Source organism: Carassius carassius, chromosome 43, assembly GCF_963082965.1.
Source record: "Carassius carassius chromosome 43, fCarCar2.1, whole genome shotgun sequence".
Classification (NCBI taxonomy): Eukaryota; Metazoa; Chordata; class Actinopteri; order Cypriniformes; family Cyprinidae; genus Carassius; species Carassius carassius.
Genome location: NC_081797.1, coordinates 567,202 through 585,000, shown reverse-complemented (window position 1 = coordinate 585,000; position 17,799 = coordinate 567,202). Strand labels below are relative to the sequence as shown.

Below are 17,799 nucleotides of genomic sequence, written 5' to 3'. Positions count from 1 at the left end.
ATACATTAAAGCAGAGAACGGGAAACCAGCCGCAGCGCTGGAAGCACAGGAGCTGTTCGGGAAATGACTGAGGTGCCAGAGTCTGAGCAGAAACTGGAGAGCAGGCAGAAATGTGTTTTAGCTTTCAGTCCACAGCGTCACGGTCGAACAGACAGAGCAGTGATGTCACTTCAGTGTGTCTGTACGGAGGCTTTTCATTGGCTGGTCATTTATACTGATGAAGCCTTAAAAATGTTCATTTCTTCCGTGCCATTTATTTATTTTTGTCAGTTTTTTTGTTATTTGTTTGATCAGGTTTCTGTTCAAGATTATTTTCTGCACAAAATAAAATCAAACTGGTAATTATGACTTTTTATCTCACAATAGATCTTTGTAAATTTTATGAGATTTAAACTTTAGAATTATAAGATCATAAATTTGGAATGTGATATTAACTAAGAATTGTGATATTAATGCAGAATTGCGTTAAACTCAAAATTGTGTGATAAAGACCCTGAATTATGAGATATTAACTCAAAATTGTGTGATAAAGACCCTGAATTATGAGATATTAACTCAAAATTGTGTGGCGTGGGTTTTGTTTTTGTATTTCATAATGTGTAAATGAAGGATTAATTTTGTAAATGATAATTAAATTTAATGTGTAAATGATGACTCACTATTTTATTTTACCATAAAGACAGAGCAGATGTGTCTTTAAACCTCTTGACATTTCTGACATTCAATGTAAAAATGAAGCGTTGTTTAGAACCGTATTAATGAACACAAAGTGTTTTATATTCAGAACATGATCGGTGCAGTGTTATTCTGCTGTTTATAGCACGAGACTCACACTTCAAGTCTTTAGGAATGAGACTGAAATGAGATTTAGTTCTCCACAGTATTCTGTGACTCTGCTGCAGTTCTCATCTGTTGGGATCTGGTATTTCCTGTAATTGGAGCGGGATGACTTCATGTTGAGCTTTATGGCTGGTTTGTGGCAGAAATCATCATGTGCGCTGCTGTGCTGTAGTTCTATAAGAGACTATCAATCATTTCCATTGAGCTGCTGTTAGTGGGAAAGTGTAAATGACCTCTGGCTCTAATCAATGAGCCACAATACTTGCCCTGTCTGCTACTGTATTGAGAAACGCTCTAAACAAGCTGAGCTGATTTATGAATGCTGGGCTTGGATTGGAAATCAGTCTGAAACGGGCTTTCAGTGATTTTCATTGATCTTGTTTAAATTTAACGGTTTGTTCATGCTGTAAACCAACAATAATCAGATACAACTTTGGTTTAAAGTCAACATAAAATTAAATATATATATATATAAGTAAATTCTGCTCATCAAGGCTGCTTTTATTTGATCAAAAATACTGTGGAAAATGTGAAATATTATTCTAATGTAAAACATCTGTTTTCTGTGTGAATCTGTGTTAAAGTGTAATGTATTTCTGTGATGCTCCGCTGTATTTTCAGCATCATTCCTCCAGTCTTCAGTGTCACATGATCTTCAGAAATCAGAATAATATGATGATTTACTGCTCAAGAAACATTTCTGATTATCATCAGTGTTGAACACAGTTGTGCCGAACTTTACAGGTTTCTTTGATGAATAGAAAGTTCAAAAGAACAGCATTTATTTGAAATATAAATCTTTTGTAACATTATTAATGTCTAAACTGTCACTTTTAATCAATTTTTGATTTTGAATGATGAATAAAAGTATACATTTTTTACTTACCATAAATTTTGAATGGAAATACATCAGTTTCCACAGAAATATTGTGCAGCACAACTGTGTTCAACACTGATAATAATCAGAAATGTTTCTTGAGCAGTAAATCTTCATATTTTCATGATTTCTGAAGATCATGTGACACTGAAGACTGGAGGAATGATGCTGAAAATACAGAAATACATTACACTTTAACACAGATTCACACAGAGAACAGATGTTTTACATTAGAATAATATTTCAAGTTTTCCACAGTATTTTCGATCAAATAAAAGCAGCCTCGGTGAGCAGAAGAAACATGAAGAGCTTGTACTGATTCCAGCGGTGTGTTTGTGAGCGGCGCTTCATGTTATCTTCACAGGTGTCAAACATCAGCTGGGGATTGTTCTGCATCTCTCCTCTGATGACTGCGCTGAGATGTGTGTGATTATGATCTGTGTTAAAGACGAGGCATCTGGTGTGTGTGTGTGTCCAGGGACTCTTTATTTCCCCGTCGCTCGTGTCTTCGGCTTCTGGGATGACCCAGTTACGCCCGCACACCGGCTCATCCTCTACAACTCCACCATCCTTTACTAGACTGATAGATTTTATTTAAGCTTTTAGTCATTTTGTTGTGTTTTTGTTATTTTTAGTAGTTGTTTTTAATCCTCATGTTCCTGATGTCTTCTCACTTCAGTCTGTTCTTGTGTGTGTTTGCCTGAGGCCAGATCTCAAACTGATCTCAAACACTCGATCCTCTGCTGGTTTGGGTTTAATTGTTTTCCAGTGAATCTGAAGCATGATGGATCGAGCCGAGGACGTCCTCGAGACGCTTGTTCTCCAGTTATTATCAGTATATGTCCAGACTCTCTGAGTGATCTGAATTCAGGAGCAGCGTGACTTTGTAAACTTGGTTAATGAAGTCTAACGACAGTCTGGGAATCAGTCATTCACTCTCAACTCTCTCAGCGTGCAGATGTTTATGACCGATGATGGAGCAAACTCCGTCTGAAGAGCAGAATCTAGTTGTTTTTCTGAAACTGATTTACTTTCAGAAATGGTCCATTTGTTTTAGAAACTTCATTGACAAAGAGTTAATTGACCAGTTGCTTTGTTGTGCTAATATTTCAAAGACTGGCAAATAAAATATACAAAATTAGGATTTTGTTACTTGAAATAAATTAACATTAACTCGACGAAAAAAGGCAAAAATGTATAAAAAAAAGCATTAAAAAGGATAAAAAAATAAAGTTACTAAAATGGAAACAATCACTTATTATTTTTTAATTAATACAACAATGCTTATAATATAAATGTAAATGTAAAACTCAATAAAAAAGAGAATAAAAACAAAATAACAAAAAAATATATCTAAATAAATTAAATTAAAGGATTAAGCCAATAAAAAAAACTATAAAACAACTAAATAAATAATTATAATATATCAACTAATAAATAACTGACTAAATAAATAGAGATACTTATTCATTTATTAATGTAAAGATGAAAAAATACAAATTCATTTGTAAATGACTAAAACTACATGGCAAATATGAATTTAAATAAAAAACACAAAATGACTAAACCAATAAAAATTGCAAATGCATTTTATATAGTTCTATATAAATTACTAAAGCTAAATCTAAAATATGGATTGAAAATATTTTTAAGAAATCACTTAATAAAAAAATAAAAAATAAATAAAAACGAGCATTTGACCTCAAATTAAAATATAAATGGAAAGTAACAATGAAAAGTAATTCAGGGTATTAATGAAGACTATAACAGTATATTTGTGACAGTAAATGACCAGTCAGATGTTTGTGCAGGACGTGTGTGTGACTGAAGTGTGTGTTTGTGCAGGACGTGTGTGTGACTGAAGTGTGTGTTTGTGCAGGACGTGTGTGTGTGACTGAAGTGTGTGTTTGTGCAGGACGTGTGTGTGACTGAAGTGTGTGTTTGTGCAGGACGTGTGTGTGACTGAAGTGTGTGTTTGTGCAGGACGTGGTGTGTGTGACTGAAGTGTGTGTTTGTGCAGGACGTGTGTGTGTGACTGAAGTGTGTGTTTGTGCAGGACGTGTGTGTGACTGAAGTGTGTGTTTGTGCAGGACGTGTGTGTGACTGAAGTGTGTGTTTGTGCAGGACGTGTGTGTGACTGAAGTGTGTGTTTGTGCAGGACGTGTGTGTGTGACTGAAGTGTGTGTTTGTGCAGGACGTGTGTGTGACTGAAGTGTGTGTTTGTGCAGGACGTGTGTGTGACTGAAGTGTGTGTTTGTGCAGGACGTGTGTGTGACTGAAGTGTGTGTTTGTGCAGGACGTGTGTGTGACTGAAGTGTGTGTTTGTGCAGGACGTGTGTGTGTGACTGAAGTGTGTGTTTGTGCAGGACGTGTGTGTGACTGAAGTGTGTGTTTGTGCAGGACGTGTGTGTGACTGAAGTGTGTGTTTGTGCAGGACGTGTGTGTGACTGAAGTGTGTGTTTGTGCAGGACGTGTGTGTGTGACTGAAGTGTGTGTTTGTGCAGGACGTGTGTGTGTGACTGAAGTGTGTGTTTGTGCAGGACGTGTGTGTGTGACTGAAGTGTGTGTTTGTGCAGGACGTGTGTGTGACTGAAGTGTGTGTTTGTGCAGGACGTGTGTGTGACTGAAGTGTGTGTTTGTGCAGGACGTGTGTGTGTGACTGAAGTGTGTGTTTGTGCAGGACGTGTGTGTGTGACTGAAGTGTGTGTTTGTGCAGGACGTGTGTGTGTGACTGAAGTGTGTGTTTGTGCAGGACGTGTGTGTGACTGAAGTGTGTGTTTGTGCAGGACGTGTGTGTGTGACTGAAGTGTGTGTTTGTGCAGGACGTGTGTGTGTGACTGAAGTGTGTGTTTGTGCAGGACGTGTGTGTGACTGAAGTGTGTGTTTGTGCAGGACGTGTGTGTGACTGAAGTGTGTGTTTGTGCAGGACGTGTGTGTGACTGAAGTGTGTGTTTGTGCAGGACGTGTGTGTGTGACTGAAGTGTGTGTTTGTGCAGGACGTGTGTGTGACTGAAGTGTGTGTTTGTGCAGGACGTGTGTGTGACTGAAGTGTGTGTTTGTGCAGGACGTGTGTGTGACTGAAGTGTGTGTTTGTGCAGGACGTGTGTGTGTGACTGAAGTGTGTGTTTGTGCAGGACGTGTGTGTGTGACTGAAGTGTGTGTTTGTGCAGGACGTGTGTGTGTGACTGAAGTGTGTGTTTGTGCAGGACGTGTGTGTGTGACTGAAGTGTGTGTTTGTGCAGGACGTGTGTGTGACTGAAGTGTGTGTTTGTGCAGGACGTGTGTGTGACTGAAGTGTGTGTTTGTGCAGGACGTGTGTGTGACTGAAGTGTGTGTTTGTGCAGGACGTGTGTGTGTGACTGAAGTGTGTGTTTGTGCAGGACGTGTGTGTGACTGAAGTGTGTGTTTGTGCAGGACGTGTGTGTGACTGAAGTGTGTGTTTGTGCAGGACGTGTGTGTGTGACTGAAGTGTGTGTTTGTGCAGGACGTGTGTGTGTGACTGAAGTGTGTGTTTGTGCAGGACGTGTGTGTGACTGAAGTGTGTGTTTGTGCAGGACGTGTGTGTGTGACTGAAGTGTGTGTTTGTGCAGGACGTGTGTGTGACTGAAGTGTGTGTTTGTGCAGGACGTGTGTGTGACTGAAGTGTGTGTTTGTGCAGGACGTGTGTGTGACTGAAGTGTGTGTTTGTGCAGGACGTGTGTGTGACTGAAGTGTGTGTTTGTGCAGGACGTGTGTGTGTGACTGAAGTGTGTGTTTGTGCAGGACGTGTGTGTGACTGAAGTGTGTGTTTGTGCAGGACGTGTGTGTGTGACTGAAGTGTGTGTTTGTGCAGGACGTGTGTGTGACTGAAGTGTGTGTTTGTGCAGGACGTGTGTGTGTGACTGAAGTGTGTGTTTGTGCAGGACGTGTGTGTGACTGAAGTGTGTGTTTGTGCAGGACGTGTGTGTGACTGAAGTGTGTGTTTGTGCAGGACGTGTGTGTGTGACTGAAGTGTGTGTTTGTGCAGGACGTGTGTGTGACTGAAGTGTGTGTTTGTGCAGGACGTGTGTGTGTGACTGAAGTGTGTGTTTGTGCAGGACGTGTGTGTGACTGAAGTGTGTGTTTGTGCAGGACGTGTGTGTGTGACTGAAGTGTGTGTTTGTGCAGGACGTGTGTGTGTGACTGAAGTGTGTGTTTGTGCAGGACGTGTGTGTGACTGAAGTGTGTGTTTGTGCAGGACGTGTGTGTGTGACTGAAGTGTGTGTTTGTGCAGGACGTGTGTGTGACTGAAGTGTGTGTTTGTGCAGGACGTGTGTGTGTGACTGAAGTGTGTGTTTGTGCAGGACGTGTGTGTGACTGAAGTGTGTGTTTGTGCAGGACGTGTGTGTGACTGAAGTGTGTGTTTGTGCAGGACGTGTGTGTGTGACTGAAGTGTGTGTTTGTGCAGGACGTGTGTGTGACTGAAGTGTGTGTTTGTGCAGGACGTGTGTGTGACTGAAGTGTGTGTTTGTGCAGGACGTGTGTGTGACTGAAGTGTGTGTTTGTGCAGGACGTGTGTGTGACTGAAGTGTGTGTTTGTGCAGGACGTGTGTGTGTGACTGAAGTGTGTGTTTGTGCAGGACGTGTGTGTGTGACTGAAGTGTGTGTTTGTGCAGGACGTGTGTGTGACTGAAGTGTGTGTTTGTGCAGGACGTGTGTGTGACTGAAGTGTGTGTTTGTGCAGGACGTGTGTGTGACTGAAGTGTGTGTTTGTGCAGGACGTGTGTGTGACTGAAGTGTGTGTTTGTGCAGGACGTGTGTGTGACTGAAGTGTGTGTTTGTGCAGGACGTGTGTGTGTGACTGAAGTGTGTGTTTGTGCAGGACGTGTGTGTGACTGAAGTGTGTGTTTGTGCAGGACGTGTGTGTGTGACTGAAGTGTGTGTTTGTGCAGGACGTGTGTGTGACTGAAGTGTGTGTTTGTGCAGGACGTGTGTGTGTGACTGAAGTGTGTGTTTGTGCAGGACGTGTGTGTGACTGAAGTGTGTGTTTGTGCAGGACGTGTGTGTGACTGAAGTGTGTGTTTGTGCAGGACGTGTGTGTGTGAGTGTGTGTTTGTGCAGGACGTGTGTGTGACTGAAGTGTGTGTTTGTGCAGGACGTGTGTGTGACTGAAGTGTGTGTTTGTGCAGGACGTGTGTGTGTGACTGAAGTGTGTGTTTGTGCAGGACGTGTGTGTGTGACTGAAGTGTGTGTTTGTGCAGGACGTGTGTGTGACTGAAGTGTGTGTTTGTGCAGGACGTGTGTGTGACTGAAGTGTGTGTTTGTGCAGGACGTGTGTGTGTGACTGAAGTGTGTGTTTGTGCAGGACGTGTGTGTGTGACTGAAGTGTGTGTTTGTGCAGGACGTGTGTGTGTGACTGAAGTGTGTGTTTGTGCAGGACGTGTGTGTGACTGAAGTGTGTGTTTGTGCAGGACGTGTGTGTGTGACTGAAGTGTGTGTTTGTGCAGGACGTGTGTGTGTGACTGAAGTGTGTGTTTGTGCAGGACGTGTGTGTGACTGAAGTGTGTGTTTGTGCAGGACGTGTGTGTGACTGAAGTGTGTGTTTGTGCAGGACGTGTGTGTGACTGAAGTGTGTGTTTGTGCAGGACGTGTGTGTGACTGAAGTGTGTGTTTGTGCAGGACGTGTGTGTGACTGAAGTGTGTGTTTGTGCAGGACGTGTGTGTGACTGAAGTGTGTGTTTGTGCAGGACGTGTGTGTGACTGAAGTGTGTGTTTGTGCAGGACGTGTGTGTGACTGAAGTGTGTGTTTGTGCAGGACGTGTGTGTGACTGAAGTGTGTGTTTGTGCAGGACGTGTGTGTGACTGAAGTGTGTGTTTGTGCAGGACGTGTGTGTGACTGAAGTGTGTGTTTGTGCAGGACGTGTGTGTGACTGAAGTGTGTGTTTGTGCAGGACGTGTGTGTGACTGAAGTGTGTGTTTGTGCAGGACGTGTGTGTGACTGAAGTGTGTGTTTGTGCAGGACGTGTGTGTGACTGAAGTGTGTGTTTGTGCAGGACGTGTGTGTGACTGAAGTGTGTGTTTGTGCAGGACGTGTGTGTGACTGAAGTGTGTGTTTGTGCAGGACGTGTGTGTGACTGAAGTGTGTGTTTGTGCAGGACGTGTGTGTGACTGAAGTGTGTGTTTGTGCAGGACGTGTGTGTGACTGAAGTGTGTGTTTGTGCAGGACGTGTGTGTGACTGAAGTGTGTGTTTGTGCAGGACGTGTGTGTGACTGAAGTGTGTGTTTGTGCAGGACGTGTGTGTGACTGAAGTGTGTGTTTGTGCAGGACGTGTGTGTGACTGAAGTGTGTGTTTGTGCAGGACGTGTGTGTGACTGAAGTGTGTGTTTGTGCAGGACGTGTGTGTGACTGAAGTGTGTGTTTGTGCAGGACGTGTGTGTGTGACTGAAGTGTGTGTTTGTGCAGGACGTGTGTGTGTGACTGAAGTGTGTGTTTGTGCAGGACGTGTGTGTGTGACTGAAGTGTGTGTTTGTGCAGGACGTGTGTGTGTGACTGAAGTGTGTGTTTGTGCAGGACGTGTGTGTGTGACTGAAGTGTGTGTTTGTGCAGGACGTGTGTGTGTGTGACTGAAGTGTGTGTTTGTGCAGGACGTGTGTGTGTGACTGAAGTGTGTGTTTGTGCAGGACGTGTGTGTGTGACTGAAGTGTGTGTTTGTGCAGGACGTGTGTGTGTGACTGAAGTGTGTGTTTGTGCAGGACGTGTGTGTGTGACTGAAGTGTGTGTTTGTGCAGGACGTGTGTGTGTGACTGAAGTGTGTGTTTGTGCAGGACGTGTGTGTGTGACTGAAGTGTGTGTTTGTGCAGGACGTGTGTGTGTGACTGAAGTGTGTGTTTGTGCAGGACGTGTGTGTGTGACTGAAGTGTGTGTTTGTGCAGGACGTGTGTGTGTGACTGAAGTGTGTGTTTGTGCAGGACGTGTGTGTGTGACTGAAGTGTGTGTTTGTGCAGGACGTGTGTGTGTGACTGAAGTGTGTGTTTGTGCAGGACGTGTGTGTGTGACTGAAGTGTGTGTTTGTGCAGGACGTGTGTGTGTGACTGAAGTGTGTGTTTGTGCAGGACGTGTGTGTGTGACTGAAGTGTGTGTTTGTGCAGGACGTGTGTGTGACTGAAGTGTGTGTTTGTGCAGGACGTGTGTGTGACTGAAGTGTGTGTTTGTGCAGGACGTGTGTGTGACTGAAGTGTGTGTTTGTGCAGGACGTGTGTGTGACTGAAGTGTGTGTTTGTGCAGGACGTGTGTGTGTGACTGAAGTGTGTGTTTGTGCAGGACGTGTGTGTGTGACTGAAGTGTGTGTTTGTGCAGGACGTGTGTGTGACTGAAGTGTGTGTTTGTGCAGGACGTGTGTGTGTGACTGAAGTGTGTGTTTGTGCAGGACGTGTGTGTGACTGAAGTGTGTGTTTGTGCAGGACGTGTGTGTGACTGAAGTGTGTGTTTGTGCAGGACGTGTGTGTGTGACTGAAGTGTGTGTTTGTGCAGGACGTGTGTGTGTGACTGAAGTGTGTGTTTGTGCAGGACGTGTGTGTGACTGAAGTGTGTGTTTGTGCAGGACGTGTGTGTGACTGAAGTGTGTGTTTGTGCAGGACGTGTGTGTGTGACTGAAGTGTGTGTTTGTGCAGGACGTGTGTGTGTGACTGAAGTGTGTGTTTGTGCAGGACGTGTGTGTGACTGAAGTGTGTGTTTGTGCAGGACGTGTGTGTGTGACTGAAGTGTGTGTTTGTGCAGGACGTGTGTGTGACTGAAGTGTGTGTTTGTGCAGGACGTGTGTGTGACTGAAGTGTGTGTTTGTGCAGGACGTGTGTGTGACTGAAGTGTGTGTTTGTGCAGGACGTGTGTGTGACTGAAGTGTGTGTTTGTGCAGGACGTGTGTGTGACTGAAGTGTGTGTTTGTGCAGGACGTGTGTGTGACTGAAGTGTGTGTTTGTGCAGGACGTGTGTGTGACTGAAGTGTGTGTTTGTGCAGGACGTGTGTGTGACTGAAGTGTGTGTTTGTGCAGGACGTGTGTGTGACTGAAGTGTGTGTTTGTGCAGGACGTGTGTGTGACTGAAGTGTGTGTTTGTGCAGGACGTGTGTGTGACTGAAGTGTGTGTTTGTGCAGGACGTGTGTGTGACTGAAGTGTGTGTTTGTGCAGGACGTGTGTGTGACTGAAGTGTGTGTTTGTGCAGGACGTGTGTGTGTGACTGAAGTGTGTGTTTGTGCAGGACGTGTGTGTGACTGAAGTGTGTGTTTGTGCAGGACGTGTGTGTGACTGAAGTGTGTGTTTGTGCAGGACGTGTGTGTGACTGAAGTGTGTGTTTGTGCAGGACGTGTGTGTGTGACTGAAGTGTGTGTTTGTGCAGGACGTGTGTGTGACTGAAGTGTGTGTTTGTGCAGGACGTGTGTGTGACTGAAGTGTGTGTTTGTGCAGGACGTGTGTGTGACTGAAGTGTGTGTTTGTGCAGGACGTGTGTGTGTGACTGAAGTGTGTGTTTGTGCAGGACGTGTGTGTGTGACTGAAGTGTGTGTTTGTGCAGGACGTGTGTGTGACTGAAGTGTGTGTTTGTGCAGGACGTGTGTGTGACTGAAGTGTGTGTTTGTGCAGGACGTGTGTGTGACTGAAGTGTGTGTTTGTGCAGGACGTGTGTGTGACTGAAGTGTGTGTTTGTGCAGGACGTGTGTGTGACTGAAGTGTGTGTTTGTGCAGGACGTGTGTGTGACTGAAGTGTGTGTTTGTGCAGGACGTGTGTGTGACTGAAGTGTGTGTTTGTGCAGGACGTGTGTGTGACTGAAGTGTGTGTTTGTGCAGGACGTGTGTGTGACTGAAGTGTGTGTTTGTGCAGGACGTGTGTGTGACTGAAGTGTGTGTTTGTGCAGGACGTGTGTGTGTGACTGAAGTGTGTGTTTGTGCAGGACGTGTGCGTGTGACTGAAGTGTGTGTTTGTGCAGGACGTGTGTGTGTGACTGAAGTGTGTGTTTGTGCAGGACGTGTGTGTGACTGAAGTGTGTGTTTGTGCAGGACGTGTGTGTGTGACTGTAGTGTGTGTTTGCAGGCTCTGTGGTGTGTGTCAGACACTCAGAGCTGATGAAGGTCTCTGGTCAAGGATTGAGAGGCCGCTAGAGCACCGCAGGATCATCATTAGTCAAACACACGGCTCACTTCAGCTCATTTCACCAGAGTTATTCATGTGTGCTGCAGGACACTGAGACGGAGCAGAAATGTGATTGTGTGAGACTCTGTCTGATCTGTGTGTGAGTTTGACCAGACACAAACAATCATTTCTCAATTCCATTTGAATGAATGAAAGAATGATGCATTTTTATAGCGCTTTATGTCTGTAAATGTGCCTCGTCTATGGGATTTTATCATTGGTTTCTGGTGAAAAGATCTAATCACTTAGTAAAGTCACAGCACTCTCTCCTCACTCATGATGTGAATCATTCATGTCTCTCACACTCACACACACACACACACACACACTTGGCTAATGTTCACTAGCTGTATAGCAGTGATTCTTGCCTAAGGTTCAGAACGTAAACACAGCAGCGCTCCTGAAATCTTTTCCCATTAAGGAGCGTCTCAGATTCTCCGGAGGCATGTCTGTCCGGACGGAAGAGTTCATCAGTTCCGAAGTGGAACTGCAGCCTCTGGGCGCCACGGCAACGGAACGCTGATGTTCCCATGGTGATACAATCTCCCGTTTTGATTGAATCCTGGTCTGCGCTGATGGACAGCAGTTAAACTTCCCTGTGAGACTGAAGCCATGCTGTGATGTCAGTGAACGCTGGGGGGGAATCCCTACATACAGGAATGACAGGTGACATGTCCGGTAATGAAAGACCCCGGTTTTAAGTTAGATTCCTGCTGATCAGCAAAATTACCTCTGATAATTAAATGATAATATATAGCTATTTCAGAATAACATATGTGATTGTTATAGCAGTGCTCCATGTAAAGCCAGTCATTATGATTCTGTAACACTTCAATACTATAGTTCCCAGAGACTCATGAAGTCATTGTTAGGAAGAGTTTCCGACAGGAGTGAATCAGAGAGCGGCAGGACGAGTGAAGGAGGAGTGTACAGAGGAGTGAAGGAGGAGTGAAGGAGGTGTGTACAGAGGAGTGAAGGAGGAGTGTACAGAGGAGTGAAGGAGGAGTGTACAGAGGAGTGAAGGAGTGAAGGAGGTGTGTACAGAGGAGTGAAGGAGGAGTGTACAGAGGAGTGAAGGAGGAGTGAAGGAGGTGTGTACAGAGGAGTGAAGGAGGAGTGTACAGAGGAGTGAAGGAGGAGTGAAGGAGGTGTGTACAGAGGAGTGAAGGAGGAGTGTACAGAGGAGTGAATGAGGAGTGTACAGAGGAGTGAAGGAGGAGTGAAGGAGGAGTGTACAGAGAAGTGAAGGAGGAGTGAAGGAGGAGTGTACAGAGGAGTGAAGGAGGAGTGTACAGAGGAGTGAAGGAGGTGTGTACAGAGGAGTGAAGGAGGAGTGTACAGAGGAGTGAAGGAGGAGAGTACAGAGGAGTGAAGGAGGAGTGTACAGAGGAGTGAAGGAGGAGAGTACAGAGGAGTGAAGGAGGTGTGTACAGAGGAGTGAAGGAGGAGTGTACAGAGGAGTGAAGGTGGTGTGTACAGAGGAGTGAAGGAGGAGTGTACAGAGGAGTGAAGGAGGAGAGTACAGAGGAGTGAAGGAGGTGTGTACAGAGGAGTGAAGGAGGAGAGTACAGAGGAGTGAAGGAGGTGTGTACAAAGGAGTGAAGGAGGAGTGTACAGAGGAGTGAAGGAGGAGTGTACAGAGGAGTGACGGAGGAGTGTACAGAGGAGTGAAGGAGGAGTGTACGGAGGAGTGAAGGAGGAGTGTACAGAGGAGTGAAGGAGGAGTGTACAGAGGAGTGAAGGAGGAGTGTACAGAGGAGTGAAGGAGGTGTGTACAGAGGAGTGAAGGAGGTGTGTACAGAGGAGTGAAGGAGGAGTGAAGGAGGTGTGTACAGAGGAGTGAAGGAGGAGTGTACAGAGGAGTGAAGGAGGAGTGTACAGAGGAGTGAAGGAGGAGTGAAGGAGGTGTGTACAGAGGAGTGAAGGAGGAGTGTACAGAGGAGTGAAGGAGGAGTGTACAGAGGAGTGAAGGAGGAGTGTACAGAGGAGTGAAGGAGGTGTGTACAGAGGAGTGAAGGAGGTGTGTACAGAGGAGTGAAGGAGGAGTGAAGGAGGTGTGTACAGAGGAGTGAAGGAGGAGTGTACAGAGGAGTGAAGGAGGAGTGAAGGAGGTGTGTACAGAGGAGTGAAGGAGGAGTGTACAGAGGAGTGAATGAGGAGTGTACAGAGGAGTGAAGGAGGAGTGTACAGAGGAGTGAAGGAGGAGTGTACAGAGGAGTGAAGGAGGAGTGTACAGAGGAGTGAAGGAGGTGTGTACAGAGGAGTGAAGGAGGAGTGTACAGAGGAGTGAAGGAGGTGTGTACAGAGGAGTGAAGGAGGAGAGTACAGAGGAGTGAAGGTGTGTACAGAGGAGTGAATGAGGAGTGTACAGAGGAGTGAAGGAGGAGTGTACAGAGGAGTGAAGGAGGAGTGTACAGAGGAGTGAAGGAGGTGTGTACAGAGGAGTGAAGGAGGAGTGTACAGAGGAGTGAAGGAGGAGTGAAGGAGGAGTGTACAGAGGAGTGAAGGAGGAGTGTACAGAGGAGTGAAGGAGGAGTGTACAGAGGAGTGAAGGAGGAGTGTACAGAGGAGTGAAGGAGGTGTGTACAGAGGAGTGAAGGAGGTGTGTACAGAGGAGTGAAGGAGGTGTGTACAGAGGAGTGAAGGAGGAGTGTACAGAGGAGTGAAGGAGGAGTGTACAGAGGAGTGAAGGAGGAGTGAAGGAGGTGTGTACAGAGGAGTGAAGGAGGAGTGTACAGAGGAGTGAAGGAGGAGTGTACAGAGGAGTGAAGGAGGAGTGTACAGAGGAGTGAAGGAGGAGTGTACAGAGGAGTGAAGGAGGTGTGTACAGAGGAGTGAAGGAGGTGTGTACAGAGGAGTGAAGGAGGAGTGAAGGAGGTGTGTACAGAGGAGTGAAGGAGGAGTGTACAGAGGAGTGAAGGAGGAGTGAAGGAGGTGTGTACAGAGGAGTGAAGGAGGAGTGTACAGAGGAGTGAAGGAGGAGTGTACAGAGGAGTGAAGGAGGAGTGTACAGAGGAGTGAAGGAGGAGAGTACAGAGGAGTGAAGGAGGTGTGTACAGAGGAGTGAAGGAGGAGTGTACAGAGGAGTGAAGGAGGAGAGTACAGAGGAGTGAAGGAGGAGTGTACAGAGGAGTGAAGGAGGTGTGTACAGAGGAGTGAAGGAGGTGTGTACAGAGGAGTGAAGGAGGTGTGTACAGAGGACTGAAGGAGGAGTGTAAAGAGGAGTGAAGGAGGAGTGTACAGAGGAGTGAAGGAGGTGTGTACAGAGGAGTGAAGGAGGAGAGTACAGAGGAGTGAAGGAGGTGTGTACAGAGGAGTGAATGAGGAGTGTACAGAGGAGTGAAGGAGGAGTGTACAGAGGAGTGAAGGAGGAGTGTACAGAGGAGTGAAGGAGGAGTGTACAGAGGAGTGAAGGAGGAGTGTACAGAGGAGTGAAGGAGGTGTGTACAGAGGAGTGAAGGAGGAGTGTACAGAGGAGTGAAGGAGGAGAGTACAGAGGAGTGAAGGAGGAGTGTACAGAGGAGTGAAGGAGGTGTGTACAGAGGAGTGAAGGAGGTGTGTACAGAGGAGTGAAGGAGGTGTGTACAGAGGACTGAAGGAGGAGTGTAAAGAGGAGTGAAGGAGGAGTGTACAGAGGAGTGAAGGAGGTGTGTACAGAGGAGTGAAGGAGGTGTGTACAGAGGAGTGAAGGAGGAGAGTACAGAGGAGTGAAGGAGGTGTGTACAGAGGAGTGAAGGAGTGTACAGAGGAGTGAAGGAGGAGTGTACAGAGGAGTGAAGGAGGAGTGTACAGAGGAGTGAAGGAGCAGTGTACAGAGGAGTGAAGGAGGTGTGTACAGAGGAGTGAAGGAGGAGTGTACAGAGGAGTGAAGGAGGTGTGTACAGAGGAGTGAAGGAGGAGTGAAGGAGGTGTGTACAGAGGAGTGAAGGAGGAGTGTACAGAGGAGTGAAGGAGGAGTGTACAGAGGAGTGAAGGAGGTGTGTACAGAGGAGTGAAGGAGGAGTGTACAGAGGAGTGAAGGAGGAGTGTACAGAGGAGTGAAGGAGGAGTGTACAGAGGAGTGAAGGAGGTGTGTACAGAGGAGTGAAGGAGGAGTGAAGGAGGTGTGTACAGAGGAGTGAAGGAGGAGTGTACAGAGGAGTGAAGGAGGAGTGTACAGAGGAGTGAAGGAGGAGTGTACAGAGGAGTGAAGGAGGTGTGTACAGAGGAGTGAAGGAGTGAAGGAGGTGTGTACAGAGGAGTGAAGAAGAAGTGTACAGAGGAGTGAATGAGGAGTGTACAGAGGAGTGAAGGAGGAGTGTACAGAGGAGTGAAGGAGGTGTGTACAGAGGAGTGAAGGAGGTGTGTACAGAGGAGTAAAGGAGGAGTGTACAGAGGAGTGTATAGAGGAGTGAAGGAGGTGTGTACAGAGGAGTGAAGGAGGAGTGTACAGAGGAGTGAAGGAAGAGTGTACAGAGGAGTGAAGGAGGTGTGTACAGAGGAGTGAAGGAGGAGTGTACAGAGGAGTGAATGAGGAGTGTACAGAGGAGTGAAGGAGGAGTGTACAGAGGAGTGAAGGAGGTGTGTACAGAGGAGTGAAGGAGGTGTGTACAGAGGAGTGAAGGAGGAGTGTACAGAGGAGTGAAGGAGGAGTGTACAGAGGAGTGAAGGAGGTGTGTACAGAGGAGTGAAGGAGGAGTGTACAGAGGAGTGTACAGAGGAGTGAAGGAGTGTACAGAGGAGTGAAGGAGGTGTGTACAGAGGAGTGAAGGAGGAGTGTACAGAGGAGTGAAGGAGGTGTGTACAGAGGAGTGAAGGAGGAGTGAAGGAGGTGTGTACAGAGGAGTGAAGGAGGAGTGAAGGAGGTGTGTACAGAGGAGTGAAGGAGGTGTGTACAGAGGAGTGAAGGAGGAGTGTACAGAGGAGTGAATGAGGAGTGTACAGAAGAGTGAAGGAGGAGTGTACAGAGGAGTGAAGGAGGTGTGTACAGAGGAGTGAAGGAGGAATGAAGGAGGAGTGAAGGAGGTGTGTACAGAGGAGTGAAGGAGGAGTGTACAGAGGAGTGAAGGAGGAGTGTACAGAGGAGTGAAGGAGGTGTGTACAGAGGAGTGAAGGAGGTGTGTACAGAGGAGTGAAGGAGGAGTGTACAGAGGAGTGTACAGAGGAGTGAAGGAGGAGTGTACAGAGGAGTGAAGGAGGTGTGTACAGAGGAGTGAAGGAGGAGTGAAGGAGGTGTGTACAGAGGAGTGAAGGAGGAGTGTACAGAGGAGTGAAGGAGGAGTGTACAGAGGAGTGAATGAGGAGTGTACAGAGGAGTGAAGGAGTGTACAGAGGAGTGAATGAGGAGTGTACAGAGGAGTGAAGGAGGAGTGTACAGAGGAGTGAAGGAGGTGTGTACAGAGGTGTGTACAGAGGAGTGAAGGAGGAGTGTACAGAGGAGTGAAGGAGGAGTGTACAGAGGAGTGAAGGAGGAGTGTACAGAGGAGTGAAGGAGGTGTGTACAGAGGAGTGAAGGAAGAGTGTACAGAGGAGTGAAGGAGGAGTGTACAGAGGAGTGAATGAGGAGTGTACAGAGGAGTGAATGAGGTGTGTACAGAGGAGTGAAGGAGGAGTGTACAGAGAAGTGAAGGAGGTGTGTACAGAGGAGTGAAGGAGGAGTGTACAGAGGAGTGAAGGAGGAGTGAAGGAGGTGTGTACAGAGGAGTGAAGGAGGAGTGTACAGAGCAGTGAAGGAGGTGTGTACAGAGGAGTGAAGGAGGAGTGTACAGAGGAGTGAATGAGGAGTGAATGAGGTGTGTACAGAGGAGTGAAGGAGTGTACAGAGTCAAAGTCAAAGTCACCTTTATTTATATAGCGCTTTAAACAAATACATTGCGTCAAAGCAACTGAACAACATTCATTAGGAAAACAGTGTCAATAATGAAAAAATTATAAAGTTAAAGTTAAAGGCAGTTCATTATTGAATTCAGTGATGTCATCTCTGTTCAATTAAATAGTGTCTGTGCATTTATTTGCAATCAAGTCAACGATATCGCTGTAGATGAAGTGTCCCCAACTAAGCAAGCCAGAGGCGACAGCGGCAAGGAACCGAAACTCCATCGGTGACAGAATGGAGAAAAAAACCTTGGGAGAAACCAGGCTCAGTTGGGGGGCCAGTTCTCCTCTGACCAGACGAAACCAGTAGTTCAATTCCAGGCTGCAGCAAAGTCAGATTGTGCAGAAGAACCATCTGTTTCCTGTGGTCTTGTCCTGGTGCTCCTTTGAGACAAAGTCTTTACAGGGGATCTGTATCTGGGGCTCTAGTTGTCCTGGTCTCCGCTGTCTTTCAGGGATGTAGAGGTCCTTTCTAGGTGCTGATCCAGCATCTGGTCTGGATACGTACTGGATCCGGGTGACTGCAGTGACCCTCTGATCTGGACACAGACTGGATCTGGTGGCCACGGTGACCTCGGAACAAAAGATAAACAGACAAATATTAGCGTAGATGCCATTCTTCTAATGATGTAGCAAGTACATAGGGTGTTATGGGAAGTGTTTCCGGTTCCGGTTTACCTAATTAATGCAGCCTAAAAATCCTTTAACGGATTTGGATAATAAAAGCATATTAGTATGTTATGTGTATGCCAGGTTAAAGAGATGGGTCTTTAATCTAGATTTAAACTGCAAGAGTGTGTCTGCCTCCCGAACAATGTTAGGTAGGTTATTCCAGAGTTTAGGCGCCAAATAGGAAAAGGATCTGCCGCCTGCAGTTGATTTTGATATTCTAGGTATTATCAAATTGCCTGAGTTTTGAGAACGTAGCGGACGTAGAGGATTATAATGTAAAAGGAGCTCATTCAAATACTGAGGTGCTAAACCATTCAGGGCTTTATAGGTAATAAGCAATATTTTAAAATCTATACGATGCTTGATAGGGAGCCAGTGCAGTGTTGACAGGACCGGGCCAATATGGTCATACTTCCT

At 46.3% G+C, this 17,799-nt stretch overlaps 1 long non-coding RNA gene across 1 annotated transcript in view; it reads left to right on the top strand.

Annotated features, from left to right (window-relative positions):
* The window catches only part of LOC132124901 (uncharacterized), a 326,429-nt gene that overhangs the window by 107,597 nt on the left and 201,033 nt on the right, over positions 1-17,799 (top strand). The gene's annotated exons all lie outside the window — the stretch shown is intronic.